The sequence below is a fragment of the Panulirus ornatus genome, chromosome 20 (assembly GCF_036320965.1).
Source record: "Panulirus ornatus isolate Po-2019 chromosome 20, ASM3632096v1, whole genome shotgun sequence".
Taxonomy (NCBI): domain Eukaryota; kingdom Metazoa; phylum Arthropoda; class Malacostraca; order Decapoda; family Palinuridae; genus Panulirus; species Panulirus ornatus.
In genome coordinates, this window is record NC_092243.1 from 73,990,391 (window position 1) to 74,006,000 (window position 15,610).

The 15,610-nt window shown below is 43.1% G+C and overlaps 1 protein-coding gene across 30 annotated transcripts in view; it reads right to left on the minus strand.

Moving 5' to 3' along the window:
• The window catches only part of LOC139756140 (uncharacterized), a 280,133-nt gene that overhangs the window by 229,624 nt on the left and 34,899 nt on the right, over nt 1-15,610 (minus strand). Inside the window, exon 1 of one of the 30 annotated variants that reach the window (XM_071675251.1) lies at nt 5,945-6,476. The exons of 26 other annotated variants lie outside the window; for them this stretch is intronic. The gene's annotated coding sequence lies outside the window, so the exon portion shown is untranslated. Of the gene's footprint in view, nt 1-1,134; nt 1,361-5,944; nt 6,477-15,610 lie in introns of those variants that run through there. 3 more of the 30 variants (XM_071675270.1, XM_071675271.1, XM_071675253.1) reach the window with 3 other exon arrangements.

Genomic DNA, 15,610 nt, shown 5'->3' on the forward strand with positions numbered 1-15,610 from the left:
CGACTACAATACAAAGTGTCAGGGTCTCTCGACATAACCTTACTCCGACGGCAAAGACAATCTTTGCTCAGACAAAGCTAAGATACTTTACCACCTCCAGCACGACACACCATCCGCTCTGATGCTTATCTCACAAAATGGTTCACAGCACCAATATTTACATTAACTCCTGAACCTGAAGCACCAATATAATAATTCAAAATAACCACGCAATCTCGACTTTAACATAATTTCCTGTGCATACAAATGCGAACAGATTACTATGCACTATTTAATGTGAAAATTAAGCAAACCATTATCATTCAATAAGAGAGATTACGAAACTATCTACAATGCACGTCACAATGACCATTCACTTTTCAACAAATACCTGATCTATTGTTTTTCATTTACAATTACCCAAGACAAATTTCTATGAAAGACTCCAGGTGTTACCCAGGACCTTTCTAAAAGGTTCCTGCAGTCCTAGGCTCCGCCACTTCAGTTGTAGGGACGTGGAGACTCCTTTGGAGAGTTCTTTGACGAGAATGTGCTCCCAATAATACAACCTTTTCACTCGCGGTGTAACCTCGAGCAGGCTGAGCCCGGTTCACGGTGCATGTTAATATTTACGCTGGTGTGCGTGGCGCAATCGACATGTTCAACAGAGCCCTGTTTCTCCACTGGTGGGATGCAAAGGGCATCTAAGTGGACCCAGATTTTTTTCAAAATAATCATAACTTCGAAATAAGACGTTGCCTTGCAACTTTTATTTTCTTTATCAACTGGTGTGACATTGCAAGAACATTATTCAAAAGTTAGCAACACATGTCATCTGGTTAAAGGATAGAATATGAACAAAACAGCACGAAAGCTATCACGAATGATCGGAACTTTTCTTCTATATACATTAGTGAGCTATCTTTCCCCACTCTAAATAGTACTTTGAGTTGCTATTTCAGCCACTGATCCTAGAATTTACTGTTTATCAGTGAAATGCAACCACACGTTAATTTCTGATTAATTACAGAAGCACTCCATTACTATCAGAACCTTTAAGTTAGTCATAAAATGTATTCCTATTGATTTTTCAGTATATTTTCACCTGACTTTCCCATAAATTATCAAATAACACTAAAATGCACTTTAACTCACACGTTCCGTTTTTGCCATGATGATACCGGTAATTTCCAACACAATCAATGGTTGTGGAAAGTAAGTTTCAAAATGCTGTGAAGCTCTGCAGTAGGGTACGTATGAAGACAAGCAATGGTGGTACGAGCAACGGACCAGAAGTGCTGACAAGCGAAGAGCTAACGGGTGCAGCGTTGACGGAAGGAATGTTGGGTGGAATACTGACGGGCGACCTGCTGGAGGGTGAATGGTGACGAGCAGAAAGTTAGGGGCAGTATTATTGACGGGCAGAGTGTTGTTAACGGGCAGAAGAGTGGTTTGCTGAGCCAAAAGTAAAGAAAGACATTTGAGCCCTGGCCTTGCGAACCACTTTTATCCTCTCTTTCCACCCTCTTTTTTTCCATACCAACTCTAATAATAATAATAATAATAATAATAATAATAATAATAATAAAAGTTAATTCGTGTGACGAGAGGATGTAGAAGTGCATCCTCATTCTCAACGGCCGGATGTACCAATGGCAGGGCAGGTAGCCTAGCACTGGCCACTATCATCATGCTGCTGCAACACACCGTCGCTGCCTCCAACACTCCTTGGCTTTTCATTACTTTGACACCACCACAAAAAAAACTCATAAGCTTTCCCTTACTCTCACAACACAACAAAAACAAACTAGGCTTTCCCTTACTCTGGCAACACCACCACAACAAACTCCTAGACTTTCCCTTACTCTGACAACACCACCACAACAAACTCCTACGCTTTCGCTTTCTCTGACAACACCACCACAACAAACTCCTAGACTTTCCCTTACTCTGACAACACCACCACAACAAACTCCTAGGCTTTCCCTTACTCTGACAACACCACCACCACAAAAAACTCCTAGGTTTTCCCTTACTCTGACTCCACCAACACAACCTCATACTATCCTATTACAACCAAAAGCCTCAACACCTCCACTATTGCCTTCATCACAGCATTAACACCAACCTATTACTACCACCACGTCAATGCTATCAATATCAACTATCACCATAAACACAGCCTCAACACCACTATAGCCTACACACAACTGCTATCATCACACGTCATCATTTCGCTGTCGTGCTCAAACGGTTAAACCTCAACAACCGATATCATCACCACCTGTTACCATAATCTTGCCATCATTTCATGATTGTGGTAACACGTATCGTACCTTTATCCCAGTCGTCGACTTCATCACTAACTGTGCCACTATCGAATCAACTGCCATAACCAGCCAACACACAATGGCCCCCATATAGTATCATCCAAGCCACACTGGTGCCAGACATTGTCACCACCTCAGCCACGCTGGTGCCAGATGCTGGCACCATCTCAACCACGCTAGTATCTGGTACTGCTACCATCTCAACCACGCTGGTGTAAGATACTGTCACAATATCAACCACGCCAGAGAGTGAACCATCTCAAGTTACGGTGATTCCAGATACTGTCATCATCTTAGCTATAATGGTGCCAGATAGTCACCCTATTAGCCATGTTGGTGCCACACACTGTCTCCATCTCAGCTAAACTGGTGTCAGATAGTGTCACCATCTTAGTTACACTGGTGTCAGATACCGTCACGTGTGTGCCAGATCTCTGATCATCTTAGCCACGTTGGTGCCAGATTCTCTCACCATTTCAGGCACAATGGTGCCACATACTGTCACCATCTCAGCCACGCTGGTGGTAGATACCATCATCGTCTCAGCCATGATGGTACCAGATACTGTCAACATTTTAGCCACGCTGGTGCCAGATAATGGCATCGTCTCAGCCACTCTGATGCCAGATACTGCTATCAGCTCAGCCAGGATGGTGCCAGATACTGTCAACATCTCATCCACGCTGGTGCCAGATACTATCATCGTCTCAGCCACGCTGGTGCCAGATACTGTCGACAAATAAATCACACAGGCGCCAGATAAGATACTATCACTAAACAAACTGCGCTGGGACTAGACACTATCAAGAACTAAAACACACTGGTGCCACATACTGTCACTGGTGCCAGATACTATCACTAGATGAGCCACACTGGTGCATGATACTATCACTAGATGAACCACACTGGTGCCTGATACTATCACTAGATGAACCACACTGATGCCTGATATCATCACTAGATGAACCACACTGGTACATGATACTATCACTCGATGAACCACACTGGTACATGATACTATCACTAGATGAACCACACTGGTACCTGATACTAACACTAGATGAACCACACTGGTACCTGATACTAACACTAGATGAACCACACTGGTGCCAGACACTATCACTAGATGAACCACACTGGTGCATGATACTATCACTAGATGAACCACACTGGTGCCAGATACTATCACTAGATGTCCACACTGGTGCCAGACACTATCACTAGATGAACCACACTGGTGCCAGACACTATCACTAGATGAACCACACTGGTACCTGATACTAACACTAGATGAACCACACTGGTGCCAGACACTATCACTAGATGAACCACACTGGTGCATGATACTATCACTAGATGAACCACACTGGTGCCAGATACTATCACTAGATGTCCACACTGGTGCCAGATACTAACACTAGATAAACCACACTGGTGCCAGATACTATCACTAGATGAACCACACTGGTGCCAGACACTATCACTAGATGAACCACACTGGTGCATGATACTATCACTAGATGAACCACATTGGTGCCAGATACTATCACTAGATGTCCACACTGGTGCCAGATACTAACACTAGATGAACCACACTGGTGCATGATACTATCATTTGATGAACCACGCTGGTGCCAGATACTAACTCTAGATGAACCACACTGGTGCCAGATACTATCACTAGATGAACCACACTAGTGCCAGATACTATCACTAGATGAACCACACTGGTGCCAGATACTATCACTACATGAACCACACTGGTGCCAGATACTAACACTAGATGAACCACACTGGTGCCAGATACTATCACCAGATGAACCACACTGGTGCCAGATACTAACACTAGATGAACCACACTGGTGCATGATACTATCACCAGATGAACCACACTGGTGCCAGATACTATCACTAGATGAACCACACTGGTGCATGATACTATCACCAGATGAACCACACTGGTGCCACATACTATCACTAGATGAACCACACTGGTGCCAGATACTAACACTAGATGAACCACACTGGTGCCTGATACTATCACTAGATGAACCACACTGGTGCATGATACTATCACCAGATGAACCACACTGGTGCCACATACTATCACCAGATGAACCACACTGGTGCTACATACTAACACTAGATGAACCACACTGGTGCATGATACTATCACTTGACGAACCACACTGGTGCATGATACTATCACTTGATGAACCACACTGGTGCATGATACTATCACTTGATGAACCACACTGGTGCATGATACAATCACTAGATGAACCACACTGGTGCATGATACTATCACTTGATGAACCACGCTGGTGCCAGATACTAACACTAGATGAACCACACTGGTGCATGATCACTAGATGAACCACACTGGTGCATAATACAATCACTAGATGAACCACACTGGTGCCAGATACAGTCACTAGATGAACCACACTGGTGCTAGATACAGTCACTAGATGAACCACACTGGTGCCAGATACAGTCACTAGATGAACCACACTGGTGCATGATACTATCACTAGATGAACCACACTGGTGCCAAATACAATCACTAGATGAGCCACACTGGTGCATGATACAATCACTAGATGAACCACACTGGTGCATGATACTATCACTTGATGAACCACACTGGTGCATGATACAATCACTAGATGAACCACACTGGTGCATGATACTATCACTTGATGAACCACGCTGGTGCTAGATACTAACACTAAATGAACCACAATGGTGCCAGATACTAACACTAGATGAACCACACTGGTGCATGATCACTAGATGAACCACACTGGTGCATAATACAATCACTAGATGAACCACACTGGTGCCAGACACTATCACTAGACGAACCACAGTGGTGCCAGATACAGTCACTAGATGAACCATACTGGTGCAAGACACTATCACTAGACGAACCACACTGGTGCTAGATACAGTCACTAGATGAACCACACTGGTGCCAGATACAGTCACTAGATGAACCACACTGGTGCATGATACTATCACTAGATGAACCACACTGGTGCATGATACAATCACTAGATGAACCACACTGGTGCCAAATACAATCACTAGATGAACCACACTGGTGCCAGATACTATCACTAGATGAACCACACTGGTGCATGATACTATCACTAGATGAACCACACTGGTGCCAGATACAGTCACTAAATGAACCACACTGGTGCATGATACTATCACTAGATGAAACACACTGGTGCCAGATACAATCACTAGATGAACCACACTGGTGCCAGACACTATCACTAGATGAACCACACTGGTGCATGATACTATCACTAGATGAACCACACTGGTGCCAGACACTATCACTAGATGAACCACACTGGTGCCAGACACTATCACTAGATGAACCACACTGGTGCATGATACTATCACTAGATGAACCACACTGGTGCCAGATACAATCACTAGATGAACCACACTGGTGCCAGACACTATCACTAGATGAACCACACTGGTGCCAGACACTATCACTAGATGAACCACACTGGTGCCAGATACAATCACTAGATGAACCACACTGGTGCCTGATACTACTATATCCCCTTGAGCTAAAATGTAAGCGGACACTATCTAGACCATAACATCACCTGAAAATTCACTTTCAGTCCTCTCTTGAGTCGTAGTCCAGCAGGCCGGTCTCGGTAGGGCAGATGACGTATTACCAGGAATTCCGTCGAAGCGTAAAGCTACTCTCACGGGTATATATATTAGGCCTCTCTCACTGCTTCGCGCGCTGGCTTGCTGTTCAACGGCACGGAGGCACAAACAACGAGAGGTCCTGAGGATAGATTTTCTGAGAACGCTCTGACGTGGGTGTCTAGCTGGTCATCACATTTTTTTTTTTTTTTTTAATGATCACTGGTTTAGATCGGCTGGGCGGACGGATAAGCCGCGGTGCGAGGTGCAGGCGAAAGACGTGAAGAGCGAACGTCCGCCCGCGCTACTTACATCCCCCGCCGCCGCCCGCTCTGACGTTCCCACAAGCGCGCACACACACACAGCCCAGGGGTTGACGCCCACACACACACACACCCCAGAGGAGCAGGCACGGCACCCACCACTACCACTGGCCCCGCTGGCCTCACTGAGCCCTGGCACCCGCCGCCGGCACCACCATCACCACCATCTGGCACCCGTTCCCAGCCCTCCGCCACACACACACGACCCCATCCATCCCCCATCCCCCCACCTTCCACACACGTACACCTAGTCTACAGCCACATACACACGCCCACACACTCTCAGTCTACAGCCACATACCTGCACATACTACTTCTGTCACACCCTGGACACTAGCATGTCATTAACCACGATTTTTAACTCAGTGAGCACGTCGGTAAAACCCTTGAGCACGTCAGGAAAGCTCTTAAGCACGTCAGGAAAGCCCTTAAGCGTGTCGGTAAAGCCCTTGAGCACAGTGGTAAAGCCATCCCTTGAGCACGTTATTAACGCCCTTGAACACGTCTGTGAAGCCCTTGAGCACATCGGTAAAGCCCTTAAGCACATCGGTAAAGCCATCCCTTGAGCACGTCTGTTAAGCCCTTGAGCACGTCGGTGCAATTCCGGAGGAGCACACCAGTATAACCCCTATAGGTATAAAGGACATGTCAAAGGTCAGACAACCAAACCCCAGCAACAAGATCAGTAGACTATAAGATGTTGTCGGTGCCACAGTACTACAGCTAAGCTTTACGTATTTGCGCTTGTTAGGTAGAGATGTTAGGTACTACTGGCGGTTTGGCCTAACTAAAGATGTTAATAAACACTACTTGGTGGTGTTTTGGACATCCCGTGGTGTTATCAAAAACTACTGGGAAGACGTCTTGATGTATCTGGATATGTTATGATAAACTTTGTAAAGCCTGCAGCCAGTAATATGGGCGCATACTAATACACAACGTCTTGGACTATGGAAAAAATATATATAAAGCCTTTTAGGACAGGTCCAATCATACCCTGTAATGAAATGGTACAATACTTTAACCTTAACAATTCCTAAAATTCTAATATTATATCCAAGTTTTGCAATTAGTCGGTATATTTGATAAATGAAAGACTGTAAGCTTACATAATGAACCAACTTCGTAAAAAAAAAAAATATATATATGTTTATCTACTCACTGAGATCTGACAAAAACCCTTTGACCTCAGTTCTTTGGCGCTACCGCCCACATGAGGGGCATGGGGTGCTGTATAACAAAACGGCCGCTGATGGTGGCATAAATCAAATCCGGGGTTGGCTGTATCCTCGTAATGAAGAAGCTCAAGGTAGTTTCTCTGCAAGCCGCCCTTGTTATCATATCACCGTAATTGCCACTAAAGAGATACCTAAGATATGAGTAGATATACGGCTTTACTGGCCAATTATGTCTCGAAAAAGACGGATAAAATGTGAGATAAGATTATGAACGCGTAACATACAGACTCTCTCGAGAAATCCCTGCGATCGTCAAGCAGGTGATTACGCCAACCAGTCTAACCGTAGCAATGGTTACAGTCAGGTGCCTCCTTGGTAGGGGAAATAAAAAAAATAAAATAAAAATCAACCCCCCAACACTGCCTGGGCAGACACATGTCAGCAGTGCAAACTTCTGGAGACTTGGTTCATTTTAATCTTGTCTGGCTGCCAGAGAGATTACTACGAATGGGCACTTCCTGTTTCAATAGGCAAGGAGAACGCTCCTCGATCGTTTACGAGTTGTGGGAAAACAAACTTTTGTTTTCAAAAGGGGAAAGTATTAACTAATATAGCATGATTTTCTGAGCTTTAATAATGTTTTCTCAGGAAGTTCATTTACAAATAATTCTTGTGGTTCCCAACAAGTTTGCGGTGATGGCCCAAAATAGCTCATCCGAAGAACTTGTATCCCTACTCTTATTTTGTCAACCAGAGCAATGAGAACATTTTAATTTCAAGCCTCATAACCATAATGTCTTAAAAACAGAAACATGATAAACATTTTAAAATAATCATGTAAAAGATACTGGTGTCTAATCATCAATAAACAAGGTCATTCCAATGTGATCATATACTGAACCTATGACAACCCCCATAACTCCACCAGGAAATTCAGCAAGGCCTAACGGGTGGGAAGCACTGTTCTAAACGTTCAAATATAAACTTCTTAAAATTTCAACATGCAATTTTCTCAAATATGAATTTCTTAGAACTTCCAAAATATGAAATGTTCTAAGAAAACATAAGAGCTTTACATCATCAATTATACGTTCTTTGAATTACATTAATAGAGAATTTCTTAAAACCTAGACAATATTAGCAATGCTGAGGGCATTTTTAAGCGCGTTTGGGTGCTAGGCAAACTACAGAGCTAAGGAAAGCACGAAAGTAACGTTTCCAGTGGCAGCCTACTTAACAATACATGGCCACTAACAACTTTACGATGAGCCGTTTTGATGTAGGGGTTCCTTTGCCATCCTTTCCCTTTCCATGTCATTCCTAACACTCACCACCTAACAATAAAAGGGAGGTATTAACATTTCCTCAAAAAATATATATTCCAAACTTTTTCTCTCCTTATTTCTTTATTGCTTTGGTCCATTCATATGTATCACTTAAGCCTAGGCTCGATGAAAACTTCTCGTATGGAGTCTTAAAAAAGAAAAAAAAAATCGCCCTTGAGGAAAAGGTTCGAAATATGTAAAGTACAAATGATTACAACAAGTGGAGACAATCTCTATGCATTCCTCTTCAACAAACAATATAATAATAATGATAATAATAATAATAATAATAATAATAATAATTATTATTATTATTATTATTATTATTATCATTATTATTATTATTATTATTATTATTATCAAATCAACTTAAGAACAATTCTAAAAAAACAGGAGGAAGAACAACATAAGATTCTCTGAATGGGTTTTGCTTGCCACCAAAACATCTTACCCAAAGGGCACGAGTGATTCACCAACTTCATATGCTTATTGTCAAAATAATAATAATAATAATAATAATAATAATAATAATGATAATAATCATAATAATAAAAGAAAACTAAATACAAATGTTCACTGCATAAATATATTCTTGCCAACAGCACTTCATTCCTTACTAATATAAACAATGCACAAAACCTTTATGTTTCGTTATTCGCGTTTGCATAAAAAAGAATACTAATGATCATGGCCGAGCAGTTTCTTTCATTACACCAGTCCTCTCTCTCACCAGCGGGCTGTCTGTCTGATATGCCCCAACCTCAGATGGAATGTGGGTGACATGGACTTTAATCTACCACAACCCTGATTGTGAGACACGTGTATCGACGGAAAGACAGATGTTTATACACCAATGGGTCGGATTCACACCCTGGGAGGGGCGTCCGGCCACACTCAGCCACACGGAGGTGTGTGGGTTAATGTCTTAGGGTGTTTCAAATTGTCACAGGACTAGGCGTTACCTACCAGAACACACTTGACGGGAAAGCCAGAAAAACCCAACTGGCAGATAATGACCTGAACACGGATCCCATCTCCACAGATAAAGAGTGTAATACACATCAGTCAATGGACACAAACACGTTCTTCGGTATCGTTCGTCGTTCATCCTGACGCATTAAATACACGAACAAAAAAGCCAGCCAGTAAGAGTTTCATAAAAGCAACAGCAGCACGAGTTCAGACGAACCCCTAGAAATCACGCAAGTAAAAGGCGCATCAAGACTGGTTACTGCCTATCTCAAACATCAGGTCAATAACGCCACTTATATTTCAAGAGAGGTACACAGAGTCACTGTAAGTCTGAAACCCCTCACCTTCCCGATGTCGAAAATGAAGCCTTTACCACATCCTAAGGTATTTATAATCTTGTAAACCCTGGTCTTAAAAATGTAATTAATTTAGTTGGGATATAAAGTGCACCTAATTCGGGTGATTACACCAAACGTGTACATAATCATGAGACGTCGCGTGGCAAAGGTGATGGATATTTCGGTCACGATATCTTGCCATACTCCAGGAATGCTTGAGTGGGCCACCAGGTTAGTGGAGGTAAGGCGGGCAGGCGGTGGGAGGCAAGCAAGCAAGCAAGCAGCCAGGCAGCACACACACACACCTGCCCCCACCACATCACACACGCCCGACAGGTTTATTTACTCAACGCGGTTAGGGCATTAACTTTTCATGGTCTTATTCGACAAGACAGAACACACCAGAGCATGAGCAGCGCCGCCACCTACACCATACACACCCACACTCGAGTAAGTAAAGGCACGAAGAAATCCTAACAAATTTCATCACTTTTAACGGATAGGCACAACTCACCGACAGCAGCGCCAGAGCAGCAATCACAGTCCGTTTCAACTCCATTCCAGGGAGCATATATATATATATATATATATATATATATATATATATATATATATATATATATATATATATATGTGTGTGTGTGTGTGTGTGTGTGTGTGTGTGTGTGTGATTACTATTTAAGGGTTACGAAAAGTTTTAAACTCACGTTGCCCTCTCTCAACCCTGTTTACAGTTTATGTACCTTGTCTTTACTCAAATGTGTATATACACACGTACCCACTTATCGACCAACCCCGAGAAGAGGATGAACATCTAGGCTGGGTGTGGGCCGCCGCCGCGCCGAGGATTCGAACCAACGCAGGCCTGACCCCAGGTGGGCTTGTGGTGTCTCCTGGTTAGCGTGACACTAATCACTACATCGCGGAGACACACGTGTGTATGAATGTAACGACCTCTTCGCGTAGTACGGGAAGAGTTTAACACTCGTGGAGACCCGTCTCCCCAGTGTGTATATACCTAAGCCCAAGGAAATGAGTTACAGTAACAAAGAAAAAAAAATAGCCTACAAGTGTAGAACTCATCTACTGTACATAGCTCCACTGACATATTCAGAGAGTGCAAAAGTGAAACAACGAATGATATACATCTAAGAGAGGACAAGTTACTAACACAGAGAGGACAACTAACACAGACAGCATGATTAGATTAAACGCCACTTCATTACCTAAACAACGCTTCCCCGAAGTGGTCGTGCTTGTTACGAGAACCAGAGCGGTAGCCATGATAACAGTGAGCCTGTGAGTTTCAAGGATACTGCATGACTGACGAGTGAGGTGCCGGTGCCAACGAGCAGAAGAAGCCTTGTTGTTGACACCTGCACCATTCACATATCATTCACCATTCGTTCCGACCCATTAATTTTTTTCTAGCACAGTGAAGTGTTGCTAGTGAGCACAGGTGCAGGTATAATTCACCCGCTCTACCCATCTTCCTTTCTATACGTAAGCCTCCGGTCATTTGCGGAATAGTTAGTTTCCAAGTATATTCCCTAGTAAATATTGTTCAAAGCTTAAAAGTCTCCAACGAAAATTCAATCGAAAATGGAGATTTTATCTTGACAACGAGTTCAGAAGGTACAAGTTATCTAAAATCAGCGTCCATTATCAGACAACAAATCTTATCAGTTAGATTACTAACTTATACAGATGTTAAATAATCCATCCAACACAGACAACATGCTTCACTCTGACAAGACTTAATCAGTGGATTACCCAAGAGACTTCATAAAAATAAACACCGAAATAAGCTCAATTCTAACTTGACATCTTTGATGAAAATAATGTAGCTTTACCTTACATATATGGCTTAACTGACAAATATCGAACTAAGCTTCACTTTAACACGACTAAGCTTGCTGAAAACACCAACCTGCTTAGGTAACAAAAAAACCTGCTAGTCTTAACTTTGACACGATGAGATGGCTAACACCTCTCTACGCCTATTTTTACCATAGCAATCTTCCTAGAACTTTACTGGAACTGATTTGGCTCAATATGAGATGAGTTTTTTCTTTTTTTACGTATCAGAAGACGTCATGATATTGCATTTTTTTTTTTAGTAAGCTAACCTAATGAAACGTAATTAACAGGATAACGTAGTTCCAAAATCGTGCCGTTTTTTTTCCTTGGTTAACCTGACCTAGACTAATTCTAACTTAACTCTAATCTTATCTAACCTAAACTAAACAGCATGATAAAAATTTCGACATATAACAAAATTCGTAACTGGACTGTGTTCTAACATATCTTATAACACAATCCTGACTTAAACTAACCTGGCCTAACACCAGGACAAGCTATATCATTACGTTTATTAATGGACCTATTCTCTTTTCTTGCATTGCCTCACTAAACCTAACCTATCCAGAATGGTGAAGTTCCGATATCATAGCATTAGCTGCGACTGGCGTTTTCACACGGCATTTTTGGAAAAAAGCAGGAGCAGCGATCGGGATATTCTTCCTTAATCTAAAAAAAAGCTAAACTAACCTAAACTTAGATTGTGAGCGACAATTCCCATATAAGCCTCCATATGTAGTACTCCAAATACGACCTCAGATAATAATAACAAAAAGACCGGTGAAGAAGCACCATCTTGTCGTGGGGCGACAAAACCACATGACCATACCATACCATACGGTCACCCCCAACACATGCAGCAACCACCTCATGACCAGAGCACATTACAACCGTGAAGAACCCCACAATTAACTGACATGAGGAGATGAGCTCAGCGGCCACCCGTCCTGCCAGGTACCTCGCCAAATACCTGACACGATCAGCTGGGGCAGCAGGAGTACCAACGTTCCTCGAGGAGACGGGGAAGACAGTCTTCCCACAATATTTTCCACTACCGCTTTACACAGTACAACATGCGACCTATCTAATGTCACTGATATGGTCAGCTTTAACTTAGAAAATGCTGGCGGTAAAGGCATATGCTCTCAATCATAATATTAGGCTGCAAAGCATATATTGTCAATGATATTTCGCCTCAAACTTTTAAGTAATGATAAAAATCAGTTTTGCAGCCTATTCGAAAAACTTTTCATCGCTGGACACCCAGTAATAAACAAACATACCAATAATGCTCCAGACGCAATATAAAAATGCTTCATTTCAAGAATACGCCTGAAACTTTTTCCTAAGAAGTCTTTATTTCTCGTCTTCCATATGACCTGGCTTCGTTGCTTTAGCTACAGGTCTCATCTCAAATCCAGGCAGTTCCCGGAACGAATCAAAACAAGTTTAAAGTTAAATTACTCAAACATCAAGAGTACAATTGTTTGAAGTTAGGCAACTAAAATCTAATGAATACGTCGTTTTCAGCCAGGCTACTCAAACCTCATGAATACATCATTTTAAGTTAGGCTGCTCAAATATCGTAAATACATCGTTTGAACTATTTCACTAAAACTTCATGAATACGTAAATATACACGGACACTGATCTAAATATCATGAATCTGAGAGAGAATACACGAGGGTTCTTAATCCAACACAAGCTTAAACACAAGCTTAACACCATTCCTGAGTATTCTAATTGCTGACTGCAGTGCCAGAACTCTCTATCTTAGGATACCAGAGGTGCACCATGTCTGCCGCACCACCACATGACGGCAGGGCTACGAATGACAGCACTGCTGTAGGTGCCCGTCATACCTACGACACATTTCTATACAAGCCTGATTTTCTTCAACTTTACCGTTCAACAAAATGACCGATGTATTTACAGACTTCGTTAGGTATACATCACCAGTTCGCAGGAACTGAACATGAAGTGCTATTCATGCAATTTACGTATCTACGCTAAATAATGTTCATTAAACTATCAAACTTCGCAAGTGACTAGTTCTACCTAACCTTCACAACATATAACGTAATAAATGATTCACCTTGAAGTACGTCGCTCGGTTGGACACACACGAACGTTCAACGATTTGGATTTTCTCTCCTTGGGGAGCAAGAACTATGAATCCAATTCCAAAGCGCTGCGCCAATCATCACTCTCCCTGCTCGCCTGAGCATAACGTGGTTTAGTGGGAGACTTTTGTGGTCAGGGAATTCGCCTCTGTTCGAGTGTCGAGTCACTTGCTATTGTAGACTTGTTGAGAGAAACACTGAATATATGAACGCTTGGGAGGGCAGAGAGATTCGATAGGAAGAGTGGAGTAAAGTATAGCAGGTGCGGCTGTGGTGAGGGTCTGAAGAACAAGTGCGGCAGATGCTGGCAAGGGGCCAGTCAGTGGTCGCAGTGAGGGTCAGGGGAAAAACAATGAAGCAGGTGTTAGTAGCAGGATTATAGAAGGTGTGGACATGTATCCGGTAGGAGCAATGAGGGGTCTAGGGAGTTAGAGCAGGAATTCTGTATCTCTCTTCAGACTTAGTAGTACTATACAGTCATGCATGGAGTCTAATCCATCTCTGTATGGAGTACTTGGCAACACATATAAGGAAGCTTTTCCTAAGCCTTCCTTTTCGACTGATTTGTCAAAAATAATTCTTAATAACACCACCCTCTCATTTCTCAAATAGCCTTCTCTCTGACGTAATGTTGCTTCTTCCCCTCTCTTTTACAGCTATTACTCTGGGCTTCTGTTCTCAAAGGCTGGCTGCTTGGGAGCCTCTTCCTCGGTATCACTAATAGCAACTTATCCGCCCTCCGCTCTCGTGTGTGCTTCTTTCCTCTTCCGCTACGCTGTGAAAACCTATACTGCTGTTTCTCGCGATTCCTGCAATGCATTCCCTTCAGAGGAAGGTCTGTCATCACTGGAGAAATATCTTTTTTTCCACACCGGTCGAAGGGTTCTAGTGGGCACCTGTAACCGTAATCGATGTCTTTTTTTGGTCGGTAAAAACTGATCAAGAGGCGAGGGTCAGAGGAGTACGTGCAGCAGGTGTTGGCGGCGTGCGTGGCGCAGGCTGAGTCACCAGCCTCACCAGCTGCTGGCACTGGGGGCAAGGTCGTCTACTGCCCAGGGGGACGCTGCTGCCAGAGGAGGGCACAGAGCCACGCTAAAGTCAAGGAGGAACAAGCAGCACGATGGAAGGAAAAAAAATAATACAGGCCACATATAAGTGTCAAGATTCAGCATGAATCGCAGGCGGTGTCTCATAAAAACGACAAAAGAAGGTTGGACGATTAAATTTTCACAGCTGCCACGACGTTGACCTCCATCCGCTTCGTTCTCCAGCCAAGGAGTGGTTAAATGCAAGCACTCTAGAAACAAACTCATCAATCAGGGGTTTACCTCCCCCGGGGAAGCCAATCCCCGTCCACACCACCAAGGTCAAGTTCGGATGTATGGAGGTCCCGACCCAATTATTCCGACCTAGCTGGGAGGGTAGGTTCGATCTCGGGGCCGTGGAGTTCACGGCTTGTTCTATAATTATTTGGCCGTGACACCCTCCACCACTTTCG